Source organism: Oncorhynchus nerka, linkage group LG18 (assembly GCF_034236695.1).
Source record: "Oncorhynchus nerka isolate Pitt River linkage group LG18, Oner_Uvic_2.0, whole genome shotgun sequence".
Classification (NCBI taxonomy): Eukaryota; Metazoa; Chordata; class Actinopteri; order Salmoniformes; family Salmonidae; genus Oncorhynchus; species Oncorhynchus nerka.
Genome location: NC_088413.1, coordinates 61,333,123 through 61,346,727, shown reverse-complemented (window position 1 = coordinate 61,346,727; position 13,605 = coordinate 61,333,123).

Below are 13,605 nucleotides of genomic sequence, written 5' to 3'. Positions count from 1 at the left end.
ATTCAATACATTATTTTTCTAAATTAGCAGTTACCATTGATAAAGTCACTTACAGCTATGAATCTTAATCTATGAACAGTCAATTATCCATCAATGTGTACGTTGAAGTTACTATAACAACATCAGACACTTCCATTAGAAAACGAAATACAAGTGAATAAACTCCAATCTGTCAGTCTAAAAAATATTCTCTCTGTGATATGTCCATCTTCCAGACTGGCTTTCTGTCTGTCATTTGCTTTTGTGCCTTATAACCTGTCTTGGGGGGACAGGTTTCTAAGCCTGTGTGTAATGAAGGATATCTATTAAGGCTTATTCATTCTCTGTGCCCTTTTACTGACGAGCACACAGTCGGCCTGGCCAGAGCCCACAGGCTTTCAGTGCATTAGAGGGAGGAAAACACAAATAGTCCACCCACCATAACCCCTAACGTTCAAATGCTGGAGTCTACCACCATAACCCCTAATGTCCCTATGCTGGAGTCTACCACCATAACCCCCAACATTCCTATGCTGGAGTCTACCACCATAACCCCTAACGTTCAAATGCTGGAGTCTACCACCATAACCCCTAATGTCCCTATGCTGGAGTCTACCACCATAACCCCTAATGTCCCTATGCTGGAGTCTACCACCATAACCCCTAATGTCCCTATGCTGGAGTCTACCACCATAACCCCTAACTTCCCTATGCTGGAGTCTACCACCATAACCCCTAATGTCCCTATGCTGGAGTCTACCACCATAACCCCTAATGTCCCTATGCTGGAGTCTACCACCATAACCCCTAACTTCCCTATGCTGGAGTCTACCACCATAACCCCTAATGTCCCTATGCTGGAGTCTACCACCATAACCCCTAACTTCCCTATGCTGGAGTATACCACCATAACCCCTAATGTCCCTATGCTGGAGTCTACCACCATAACCCCTAATGTCCCTATGCTGGAGTCTACCACCATAACCCCTAATGTCCCTATGCTGGAGTCTACCACCATAACCCCTAACTTCCCTATGCTGGAGTATACCACCATTACCCCTAATGTCCCTATGCTGGAGTCTACCACCATAACCCCTAATGTCCCTATGCTGGAGTCTACCACCATAACCCCTAATGTCCCTATGCTGGAGTCTACCACCATAACCCCTAATGTCCCTATGCTGGAGTCTACCACCATAACCCCTAACTTCCCTATTCTGGAGTCTACCACCATAACCCCTAACGTTCCTATGCTGGAGTCTATCACCATAACCCCTAACTTCCCTATGCTGGAGTCTACCACCATAACCCCTAACGTTCCTATGCTGGAGTCTACCACCATAACCCCTAACTTCCCTATGCTGGAGTCTATCACCATAACCCCTAACTTCCCTATGCTGGAGTCTACCACCATAACCCCTAATGTCCCTATGCTGGAGTCTACCACCATAACCCCTAATGTCCCTATGCTGGAGTCTACCACCATAACCCCTAATGTCCCTATGCTGGAGTCTACCACTATAACCCCTAATGTCCCTATGCTGGAGTCTACCACCATAACCCCTAATGTCCCTATGCTGGAGTCTACCACCATAACCCCTAATGTCCCTATGCTGGAGTCTATCACCATAACCCCTAATGTCCCTATGCTGGAGTCTACCACCATAACCAAACATAACCAAACATAACCAGACAAAATAAAATGTTACTTGTTAAACAAAATCTCTTTCTTTTTTCTTTCTTTTATAAAATGAGTGGCATAGTGTAAGCTAGGGACACTGCTGTCATGAATCTTATATGTACAATGAGGTCTGCAATTATTGACACCATTGAAAAAGACGAGTGAATATGACAGTATAAAATAAATAATACAAAATACTGAACTATATTGTATACAACAAGACAAATTGGAAATTATGTTATTTTATTCGAATATAATTGCCCAGAGAAAGAGATTTGTTTAACAAGTAACATTTTATTTTCTCAAAAGGTAGGGGTCAGAAATATTGACATACCTTTCAATAACCTTATGCAATGGACATCTCTGTCTCTGGCCTTGAAACCCATTGAAAACGTGTGGTTTGAATTGAAGAGGGCAGTCCATAAGTGCAGACAAAGGATATCAAGGATCTGAAAGATCCCTCCCAGTGTGTTCTCCAACTCATAAAACATTTTAGAAAAAGGGTCAGTGCTGTTATCCTCGCAAGGTGAGGTATTGAAAGGTATTGAAAACAGGGATGTCAATCATTTTGACCCCTACCTTTTTGAGAATTTTTTTATTACTTTTTCAACAAAATCTCTTTCTCTGAGCAATTGTATTAGTATAAAATACTTGTTTGTAGCATACAAAAGAGCTCTGTATTTGAATGATTTATTTCATACCATAAGTTTTGCTCATCTTTATCAAGTGTCAATAATGTTGGACTCCACTGTATCTACTGTACCAGGATACAGTAATCAATTATATTACATATCATTTAATTTGCTGTACTTGGACATAATTCACCCACATTTACGTGTCCATAAAATATACTGCTGTATATGAGCTGCTCTTTGATAAAGTCTTGTTGGGCCTCCCAGGTGGCGCAGGGGTTAAGGGCAACGCCAGCTGTACTGCAGAGCCAGCTGTGCCACCAGAGACTCTGGGTTCTCAGTGTTTCCTCCGACACATTGGTGTGGCTGGCTTCCGGGTTGGATGGTGCTGCGTTAAGAAGCAGTGCGGCTTGGTTGGGTTGTGTATCGGAGGACGCATGACTTTCAACCTTCGTCTCTCCCGACTCCGCACAGGAGTTGTAGCGATGAGACAATACTAAACAATTGGATACCACGAAATTGGGGAGATAAAGGGGGTAAACATTTTTATTTTATTTTTTAAAGATAAAGTCTTGTTGGAGAACTGATTAATGTTTGTTGATATGGGAACATGGCTGGTGGCCCACTGTAACAAGTTCTCATGACACACCATCACATTTAACACAACAAAGATGCCATCAGTAGAATACCCAACATCTGCCATGATGCATTGTGGGAGTTGAGGAAATCACTACTGCAGCGTTCTCCAACTCGTCATGCAATCACACTGGCAGCCTCCTCTGCTCTCCTCCCCCAGACAGCCCTCTAATCAGCTGCAGTGACCCCCGTTATAACTAACCACTGCATGCCAACAGCCCGGTCTTCACCCTGGCACCAGAGTGGAGAGGCCCCCAGTCACACTTCAGAATAACCTGATTTATAAAGGGAGAGATGGGGGGGGGGACAAGGTTGAGGGAGTAGAGTATCAATGCTGGGAGGGACATGTCCCCCTCCAAGGATAATTCCATCACAAGGCTAATGTGCTAAGTGTTGCATAAGCGTATCATTCTGTGCTCTCCCTATGTACATAGTGCGGAGCTGAGAAGGAATTTAATTTAATTCCATCTGACAGGGACACTATGGCGTGAGGGAGGCTGTCGGGAGGTGGGGGTGGGTGAGATGGAGAATGGAGCTGGGACCACAGAGCAGGGTAAACCTGGCTGTGTTTTCAGACATGGACCTAGATTTTCACTCTAAAACATGAAAAGGCTTTTAAGGTTTTTTTCACTCCATATGCCCGGTTCTCTGGTTCTGTGTCTGTTCAGCACTGTGAAGTGCAGATGTTGGCAGTACTGAGCCAAATATTTATACACTACGCTTGTGTTTCCTGTACAAGCAGATCAATCAATATTTACTCATGAGTGAAATGCAAACTGCTACAGTCATCCGATGCCAGTGATGATGGGCTGATACCGGCACAAACAGAATAGCTGCTCTCACTGCTCTGTGCTATTCTATGAGGCATCATTGCCATGCAGACCTGCAGATAACAGAACACAACAGCATTCATTATACATCACTGTATTCCTTCTATGTGTTTCCATTCGGTATACATGGACATTACGAAGTAAAGAACCAAGTATTTGGACCCAAATAAAAAAACACAGTATCTTGATTCATGTTCAACAAAATTACTTGAAAAGTAGGAGCTGAATATTGGTTTACAAGATGTAATAACATGCATCTGCACTTATACCGACCTCTCACAAATCTACTAAACTTGTGAATGTCCAGATAACAATATCTTATAGATTTTTCAGCCCATAGGAAAATAAGTACACATGCATGTGGAGCTAAACTTGCACTTGCTGTAATAACGGTTTCTGGTCACATACAGTGGGGGGAAAAAGTATTTAGTGAGCCACCAATTGTGCAAGTTCTCCCACTTAAAAAGATGAGAGAGGCCTGTAATTTTCATCATAGGTACACTTCAACTATGACAGACAAAATTAGAAAAAAAATCCAGAAAATCAGATTGTAGGATTTTTTATGAATTTATTTGCAAATTATGGTGGAAAATAAGTATTTGGTCAATAACAAAAGTTTATCTCAATACTTTGTTATATACCCTTTGTTGGCAATGACAGAGGTCAAACGTTTTCTGTAAGTTTTCACAAGGTTTTCACACACTGTTGCTGGTATTTTGGCCCATTCCTCCATGCAGATCTCCTCTAGAGCAGTGATGTTTTGGGGCTGTTGCTGGGCAACACAGACTTTCAACTCCCTCCAAAGATTTTCTATGGGGTTGAGATCTGGAGACTGGCTAGGTCACTCCAGGACCTTGAAATGCTTCTAACGAAGCCACTCCTTCGTTGCCCGGGCGGTGTGTTTGGGATCATTGCCATGCTGAAAGACCCAGCCACGTTTCATCTTCAATGCCCTTGCTGATGGAAGGAGGTTTTCACTCAAAATCTCACGATACATGGCCCCATTCATTCTTTCCTTTACACGGATCAGTCGTCCTGGTCCCTTTGCAGAAAAACAGCCCCAAAGCATGATGTTTCCACCCCCATGCTTCACAGTAGGTATGGTGTTCTTTGGATGCAACTCAACATTCTTTGTCCTCCAAACATGACGAGTTGAGTTTTTACCAAAAAGTTATATTTTGGTTTCATCTGACCATATAACATTCTCCCAATCTTCTTCTCGTTCTTGTGATCAAGATCTTGCGTGGAGCCCCAGATCGAGGGAGATTATCAGTGGTATTGTATGTCTTCCATTTCTTAATAATTTCTCCCACAGTTGATTTCTTCTTCCCAGCCTGGTGCAGGTCTACAATTTTGTTTCTGGTGTCCTTTGACAGCTCTGTGGTCTTGGCCATAGTGGAGTTTGGAGTGTGACTGTTTGAGGTTGTGGAGAGGTGTCTTTTATACGGATAACAAGTTCAAACAGGTGCCATTAATACAGGTAACGAGTGGAGGACAGAGGAGCCTCTTAAAGAAGAAGTTACAGGTCTGTGAGAGCCAGAAATGTTGCTTGTTTGTAGGTGACCAAATACTTATTTGCCACCATAATTTGCAAATAAATTCATTAAAAATCCTACAATTTGATTTTCTGGATTTTGTTTTCTCATTTTGTCTGTCATAGTTGAAAATTACAGGCCTCTCTCATCTTTTTAAGTGGGAGAACTTGCACTATTGGTGGCTGACTAAATACTTTTTTGCCCCATTGTAAATGCCTCTGAACTACAGGGACTTGACCCCATGCAGCTTGGCTTGAATCCTACCAAAGTGCTGAAGCAAAACTTGGGCAGATGCTGTCAAGGATATCAAAAGCCAAAGAGGATGAGGCCATTCTAAATTGTGCTACACTGGTTTATTTCTTTCTAACTCCATGAACACACCAGCAATATAGCATGAATCCAAATATCTGCCATGAACACAGAACCAATCACATGTCCCTTTGACAATTACATTTTAAACGATTGATGGCTCATAACAACCAATAATTTAAAATCACTTGTCAAAGGGACACATGCTAAATCTTTATCAGTCGTACTGGCCTACTTTGGTTAGAAGGCATACTTATTCTAGTAGTACAGTGACAGTCTGACCAATAATCACTCCTGAGATTTAGCCTTTCTCACTTCTAATTTGTATGAATTACAGCCCCATTTTTCAAACAGACAGCCTATAATTCTAGTATGTCAGTGGCCCTGTAAACAACATACCTCAGACCCCAAACATGCCTTCACACCCTACGCTCATCTCCAGATCTAACAACAGCCATACTCCCCGTGAGCAGCTTTAACAGGCAGACAAGCCTCTCAGTTATCCCGTCAATCTATTATGGACAGGACTGGTGAGGGATAGCTTATGCACCCCCCTACCGTAGTTATATCAGCCAGATTTGGAGATGTTGAGTGGGAGGGGGTAGAAAGAGATACAGAGAGATAAGAGAGGTATTAGATTTGAGTCCGCCAAGCTCAAGTGAGTGTTTTCACTATTTTGCCCTGATTCCATTTCTATCTTGTTTTGGCAGGCTTGTACTGATGTATGGAGAGTGTAGGTAACTATGCTTGTAGGATTAGTAGCGTGTCCACTGTGTTCAACCCTCCTCTGATCCAATTTTAGGACACAGTTTATCCTGACGCGTGTTTGTTGTGCACAAGATTTGTGTCAAATTGTGAGGTGTGGGTGGGAGAAAGGACAGAAGGTAATCCTCTTTCCGTTTGTCAATGCAGAAATAAGCATAATGAAAGGCTAAATAGCACAGCTGGATCTGTGCCGTGCTCTTCTATCAGCTTTATTATGATGACCATTTTGCCCTTTGAGTGTAATGAGACTGTGTTGTCCCTCAAGGGGCCGGGGGTGGAGGGGTCTGTCTTCTCAGCGCACACACAATCACGCACACACGGACGAACGCGCGCACACACACACACACACACTCTGAGGGTAAGAGAAAGGTAAACAAGAACTGGACGTGACTGGACGGCACAATTTCAGTGTTTATGACTGTGGTTGATGCTGTCCTTTCATTCAGTAGGACTGCCTGTTTTCTCTAAAAAGTCACTTCTAGAGGCAATAACAGAGATGAGTCAACATGCGTGATGATTATTGTGTTAAACAGGTGTAATGAAGCTAGATTCATATGAGACAAAAAGGCACACTCCCTACATGCATATTTCATTAATAGGTGGTCTGATGTATCATGCAAGTCGTGTGCAAGCAAAAAGCGAGACACGCTATAGAACCTGCACTAAGTTAATTGTTGCCAGAGTGTGACTGTGCTCCCAGCAGCCGTGTTATAGCATGCTAGACAGTAGAGTCACTAGGGACAGACCTTCCTCATAGAGGAAAAATTGATTTTATTTGCTGATAATCAATAATCATGTTACAATTACTCAATATAACAGGAGCTATTTGAGCAGAGGGCACAGGACACTAAAATACAGTATATTCAAGGAGATGAATTACACACATCAAATGTGGTATAAGGGCTAGACAAAAATAAAATGCTATGAAAATAAAGAAGGTTAATTTGTGCATGCTGCTTACCCCTCCCAAGTGTGGTCTTTATTTGAGCAAGTGCTACAACAACAGCATTTCCCAACCGTATTATTATATCGCTAGCTCAAATAAAGATCACACTTGGGAGCAGAACCAGATTAATTTCACATTCATGGCTCTAAAAATAAGAATATTTTTGAAAAGTGAGAATGTAAAATTCACTGAACTACATCATCTGTCCCTGCAAGAGATAAAGACTCCTGTGAAGTAAGAAAGTCAGAACTGTCTCAACCTTCTTCTGCAGTGAGCTAAATCAGGGTCACAAAGTGTTTCTTGGTAGTGTTAAACAAATCTACTTTGAAACCAAAGTATACACCTCACACACATGGTTATGGGCCTAAAAAAAACAAGACACCTGTACCATGTCAGATATAGAGTTGAAATGTATTACATTTTGAGTTTTCATCCCAATATTACACTTTATATACATCACAGAAGACTGAAATATAACATAACCGTTTGACATGGAAACACTCTATTTACTGTGTTACATTTTTTTTATTGCTTATTAATTATCAAACATATGAAAAACATTCCACCCATGAGGTCACTGGTCATTAGACTGCATCAACCATGGACATTCTGGTTAGAAAAAAAACCTGAATGATTTTTCATCATGTTTTTAGTCACTGAATGAACAGAAAACAGCCCCGGATATGGAGCCAGAGACAATACATAAATGTCCTTATCCAACAACTTTGTGCTTTCTGAGCTTGTAGGGTAGACACAGTGCATGAATGTTCATAGTATGGAGTGGAGGAATAGTCTGAGAGAAGGAACAGACCAAAGAGAGAGAGAGCGAGAGGGGAAGGGGGGGTATTGAGTGAGGGCTGTCACTGTCGCCTGCCACTGACGTTTCACTTGTTTTGCTGTCTCACTTTATTATCTTGCTGCATGTTGTCATCCCTCCTCAACACCAAGAGACTCAATGTCTTTATATGTCAACCTTGACTGGCTTCGCTGGCTGTAAACAAGCCGTGATAAGAGGGATTTGAGAAGAGGACGGGGAGCTTGACAAAGAATATACATCATTCTGCCTGAATTAGATTGGCACAGATTCTCCAGGCCCAGTAAGTGGGAGACAAAATGGCTTTGTTCTCCACTAGGCCAGAGTCGATGAAACACTAACATGTACGAGTCATGTACATTAAAAGTTAGCTCTTATCTAGCCCAAGAACTTTGACATAATGACATTGTAAATGCAGCACCTCTCAAGTCGTCATCTTTGATGTGCTATTCACTGCATGTCTACAGGGATGCTGCTGACACATGCCTGTACCAAATGAGTGCTCTAATGAGTCCTAGCCCCCAAACCGCCCGGTCATATATTGTACTTCTAACTGTACCACAGACCTATAGGCAGTAGGTAAGTAAAGTATACTACTGACACGCACCCTGTCTAATTTATGATGCTCCTGGCTTCCACCAGTCCTTTAAACAATCTGACTCTCAGCGGATAAAGTCGTATCATCTGGCCGGATCAATGAAGCAGGTCAAATGGCCTCTCAGGGGTCTAATTTATTGATGCATTGGGCCTCCCTAGCGAGCTTTACTGTACACCCTTCTCCCTATGAAGCCATGATTCATCTTTCACCGCTTCATCCTCAGCGCAACTCTCCCAGAGACAAAATGACAAAGATTTTTTAATCTCCCATGTTGTCAATTTGCGGCAGCTCAGTTCTTCTTCCTTCATCCAGTATGGCCGTTGTCTCATCACACAATGTGACTGCTGGGCACCCCGTCCTCATTTTACTTGGTCATGGCCATTGGCCACAGTAAGCTTTTAATAACCACTCTCCTCTCCTCAGCTCTCCTCTCCCCTAGCGGACATGACTGCTAAGCAAGCATTCCTCTGGCAGGCCAACATGTGCACACAGTGCATGGTAAGGGTACATACAGTATAGGAAGAAGTATGTCCCAGCAGCACCTGTGTGCTTCTCCATGGGGTGCATAATTTCATTTGCCATCACTCTGACAGCACTCTAAGGCAGTGCTAGACCGTGAAGGGAAAAATTATAAAAAAGGCTCCAAAAGAAGTAATGAAGTGAGAAGAGGACCCATGAGTGTGCATGACGCGTCACTCACCCCCAGGTAACATACTCTATGTCCATCTGGCTCTGTGTGGAATATTAAAACTCTCCTTTCATCTGCTCTTTCTATCCCTCCCTACCTGGCCTTCTTGAATATCAGTGAGAAACCTGAGACACAAACACATGGTGTGTTCGTTACCGCTGGCTGTGGTATACAGAGTGACCAAGCTGTAGCCTCCCCCCACCAATTAATTAAACATACTTACAAAATGTAGAATGGGGTAAATTAATGACTGATCAAGTTGCATGAGTGCTGATTATTGATTAACCTCAATTAATCTTCCAGCACCTAGGAGTGGAGCCTCTGCCACTCCTAACCTTCTCTGGTTTGGGGGAGCTGAGCTCTATAGATCTGTTGATCCAGGATGTCCCAGAGCAGCACTTCCCTGTCTGATGGCTCTAACTGGCCCTTAGCCTGCTAGGTAAAAGAAACATCCCTGTGTTGTGCTGCAGGTGCACAGGGGCCATTCAGCTGAGTCAAACGGGGTCAACTACTCACAACTTTATTAATGGTATGAGAGGTAAGTGCTGTATGTCATACTGCTGCAGTCAGACGGGAATACACCTTCTTAAGGCTAGGGGCAGTATCCTAAATTCCGGATGACTGATGTGCCCAAAGTAAACTGCCTGTTACTCCGGCCCAGAAGCTAGGATATACAGATAAATGGTAGCATTGGATAAAAGACACTCTGAAGTTTCTAAAACTGTTCAAATAATGTTTGTGAGTATAACAGAACTTATATGATAAGTGAAAACCCGAGGACCATCCATCTGGACATTTTTTTTGAGGTCACAGGCCATTTCAATGCTAGCCTATGGGATATACAAAAATGTTTACCTAGATTGCAGTTCCTATGGCTTCCACTAGATGTCAACAGTCTTTAGACAGGGTTTCAGGCTTGTTTCTTGAAAAACGAACAAGTAGTTGTAGTTTATCCAAGGTGTCCCTCATTAGAAAAGTAGTCTTGTTGCGCGCGTGAATGAGGTTCGCACTCTTCGTTATTTATCTTCCCTATTGAACATACTACTCTCCGTATTAAATATGATAATTTATTTAGATATTAAAGTACCTGAGGATTAATTAGAAACATCCTTTGACTTGTTTGGACAAACTTTACCAATAACTTTTTGGATTTGTTTGTCTGCATGTTGAACGAGTGGATTACTGAAATGAATGGCGCCAACTAAACAGACTTTTTGGGATATAAAGAAGGACTTTATCAAACAAAACAACCATTCATTGTGTAGCTGGGACCCTTGGGATTGCAAACAGAGGAAGATCTTCAAAGGTAAGTGATTTATTTTATCGCTATTTGTGATTTTGTGACGCCTGTGCTGGTTTGAAAAAGTATTTTGATGTGGGGCGCTGTCCTCAGATAATCACATGGTGTGCTTTTGCCGTAAAGCCTTTTTGAAATCTGACAACGCGGTCGGATTAACAAGAAGTTAAGCTTTAAAATTATGTAAGACACTTGTATTTTCATGAATGTTTGTATTTTCATGAATGTTTAATATTACGATTTATGTATTTTGACAGGATTTTAACAGGATGTTGTCATAATTTGGAGGTAAAAAAAAACACTTTGAAATCCCAACCACAAACTGACTGTTTAAAAAATGCTTGCTATTTCCTCATAGAGGATGATGTCACCCTCCTGAGGAAGACAAGCAGGCCAATAAGTGGTCTGACCGGTATACAGTATATGAATGACCGGTATATGCCCACGCCATTCTGTTGTTTGGGTACGCTCACACCATTTCAACACAGAAAAGCTGATTTGTAACATACTTAATCAAATAAAAAGTTAAAAAAATATTTAACCTATATTGTAATTAATTATAGGTCATATTTCAGAGAAATCTGGAAACACTGGACAGTTATTTTAAGACATAATTGGCAGTGTGTCCATCCAGAGCATGTAGTTAGAGTCCTAACCACTGGTCACAGTAAAGAGAAATCCATCAATGTTTTACCGTACCAGCAATCCCATGAAAACTATATACCATTATATTCTCTAATTGATTTAATTACTTAAAACAAGACTAGTGTGGCGTAGACTATTACAATAATGCAATCTATAGTATAAGACCTTGCGAAATGACATGACTGTTTAACTGTCAGTCTGCCACTGGGTCTCTGCTATTCCCTGAACATGTATTCTCTGTATCATCAATTCCACAGAGTACAGTCAGTGCTTGACTTGGAATGAAATAGGTGTTTATATTTAGGTGCAGGAACTCCACAATACTTTTGAGCTAATGTTCTAAAAGAGGAACAGGAGCTCAAGCAGTAGAAAATTTGAGGGGCCGGTCCCCAGCAGAGCTCCTGCCCAAGTCAAGAACTGTGTACAGTACAACCATCCTGACTCACAACAGGAACACATTTTGTGCATGTTGTCACTGAGCAGAAGAAGAAAGCTTATGTGGATGCCTTCCCTCGGCATCCACGTAAGCATAACTATACATGCAGCAGCTGGATCCAATTCAACTCAGTGTTCGTCTGATATAAAGCTATAGAGTTCACCTGAGCTCTCAGCTCACAGTCACAGATAAGGACAGATGCATAGTGACAACAATAAGCACCTTTATTGTCAGTGCATACATGTAATCAGCATTAAATGCTATAGCTTTGTCTGTATTATCTTCACATGATTAAATCTGTCAAAACTCTGTTTGCTCACCAGCTAAACTGAGGTTACATCCTTTCAACAGAAGCTGAGGACAGAGAGAGGGATGGAGGGAGAGAGAGAGAACGTGGGGTGGGTGGGCAGAAGGTGAAAGCAGCTCCTTTCTGAGATGCAGCCTTTCCCAGAATCCAGCACATCACCCAATCAGCTTTTCATAGTATTTTCTTCTCTCCCTTATTACCACATGGGCATACTGCATTCTGCTCTCTCTCTCCCTCCCCCTCTCTTTCTCTGTCACTCTCTCCCTCTGTATTTGCATCTCCTCCACCAACGCTGTTGCCTGCAGACGTCACACACACACACACACACACACACACGCACACGCACACGCACACGCACACACACACACACACAGTAGCCCGCTCTTTATCAATGGAGCTAAGCCACTTTTCCTTTTTTCTCCCCCATGCCCCCATCCCCCCTCCCCAGAGGGAATAAACAGGGTCTGTGGAGGGAGAAATTAGTGCTATAAAATGGCAGGCTCCTTACCTTGCGGTTCGCTGAAAAGGAGAGCCTTTCCTCCAGGAAGGGCAGAGGCTTGCGAGCAAGAGTGCGCACACACACATACACTGTACACAAGCACTCGTTATACACACTCCGTCACACAAACCCTCACACAGGAATATACACACACACACAGTCGAGGAGGGCTGGCTCTCAAGCAGGCACACACTGCAGGCTGCTGCTTGCTTGAGAAAGCTTGACGCGTTCCTCCCTCCAGGCAGACGCACACACTGCCATCTCAATGGCTCTTTTTGGGGGATGATTCATCCCCAGCTTCCTCCGTGGCTAACAACTTGTCCGTGTGCCGCTACACCGCTGCCTGCTCCTGGGGACACAGGGTGGCCAGTGAAAGGGACAAAACCAGAGAGGAAAGGCAGTATCCAGGATGAGAGACTATCACAGCCATACAGAGAGCTTCTCCCCCCCCCCCCCTCTCTCTCACACACACACACACATCCCTCCCTCCTCTCTCTCTCTCTCACACACACACACACACACCACCCTTCCCACTCTCTCTCGCTCCCTTTATCACCTCCCTACCTCCTCCCACCCTCTCATTGGGCTGTATTTGCAGTGGCCCTAAATTGATAGCAGTGTGCCGTGTGTGTCTGTTTAGGCTGGTTTCCAATGACTGAAAGGAAAGGAGAGCTGCTGTATACATCATCTAGGATACGTTTCATCCACCTGGCCCCCCTGCCCTTCTGCACCACATGAGGGGTGATAGGAGAACAGTGGCAGTAACCGAAGGTGACGTTTTCTTCCTGCCTGGTCAATGGATGCATTATCCATGTTAATGACAGGGTCAGAGATGGGAGCGTGACCAGAGAGGGCTATTTCTGTGGCTGGTTATTATGAATCATCCTAATCTCAAATACGATCCAATCTACGTTTCTCTCTGAATTTATGACCTAAGGATTAACATGTTAACACTAAATTTATGCTGAGGGAAATCCTCATGTCAGCATAATCATTTAGGATTACCAT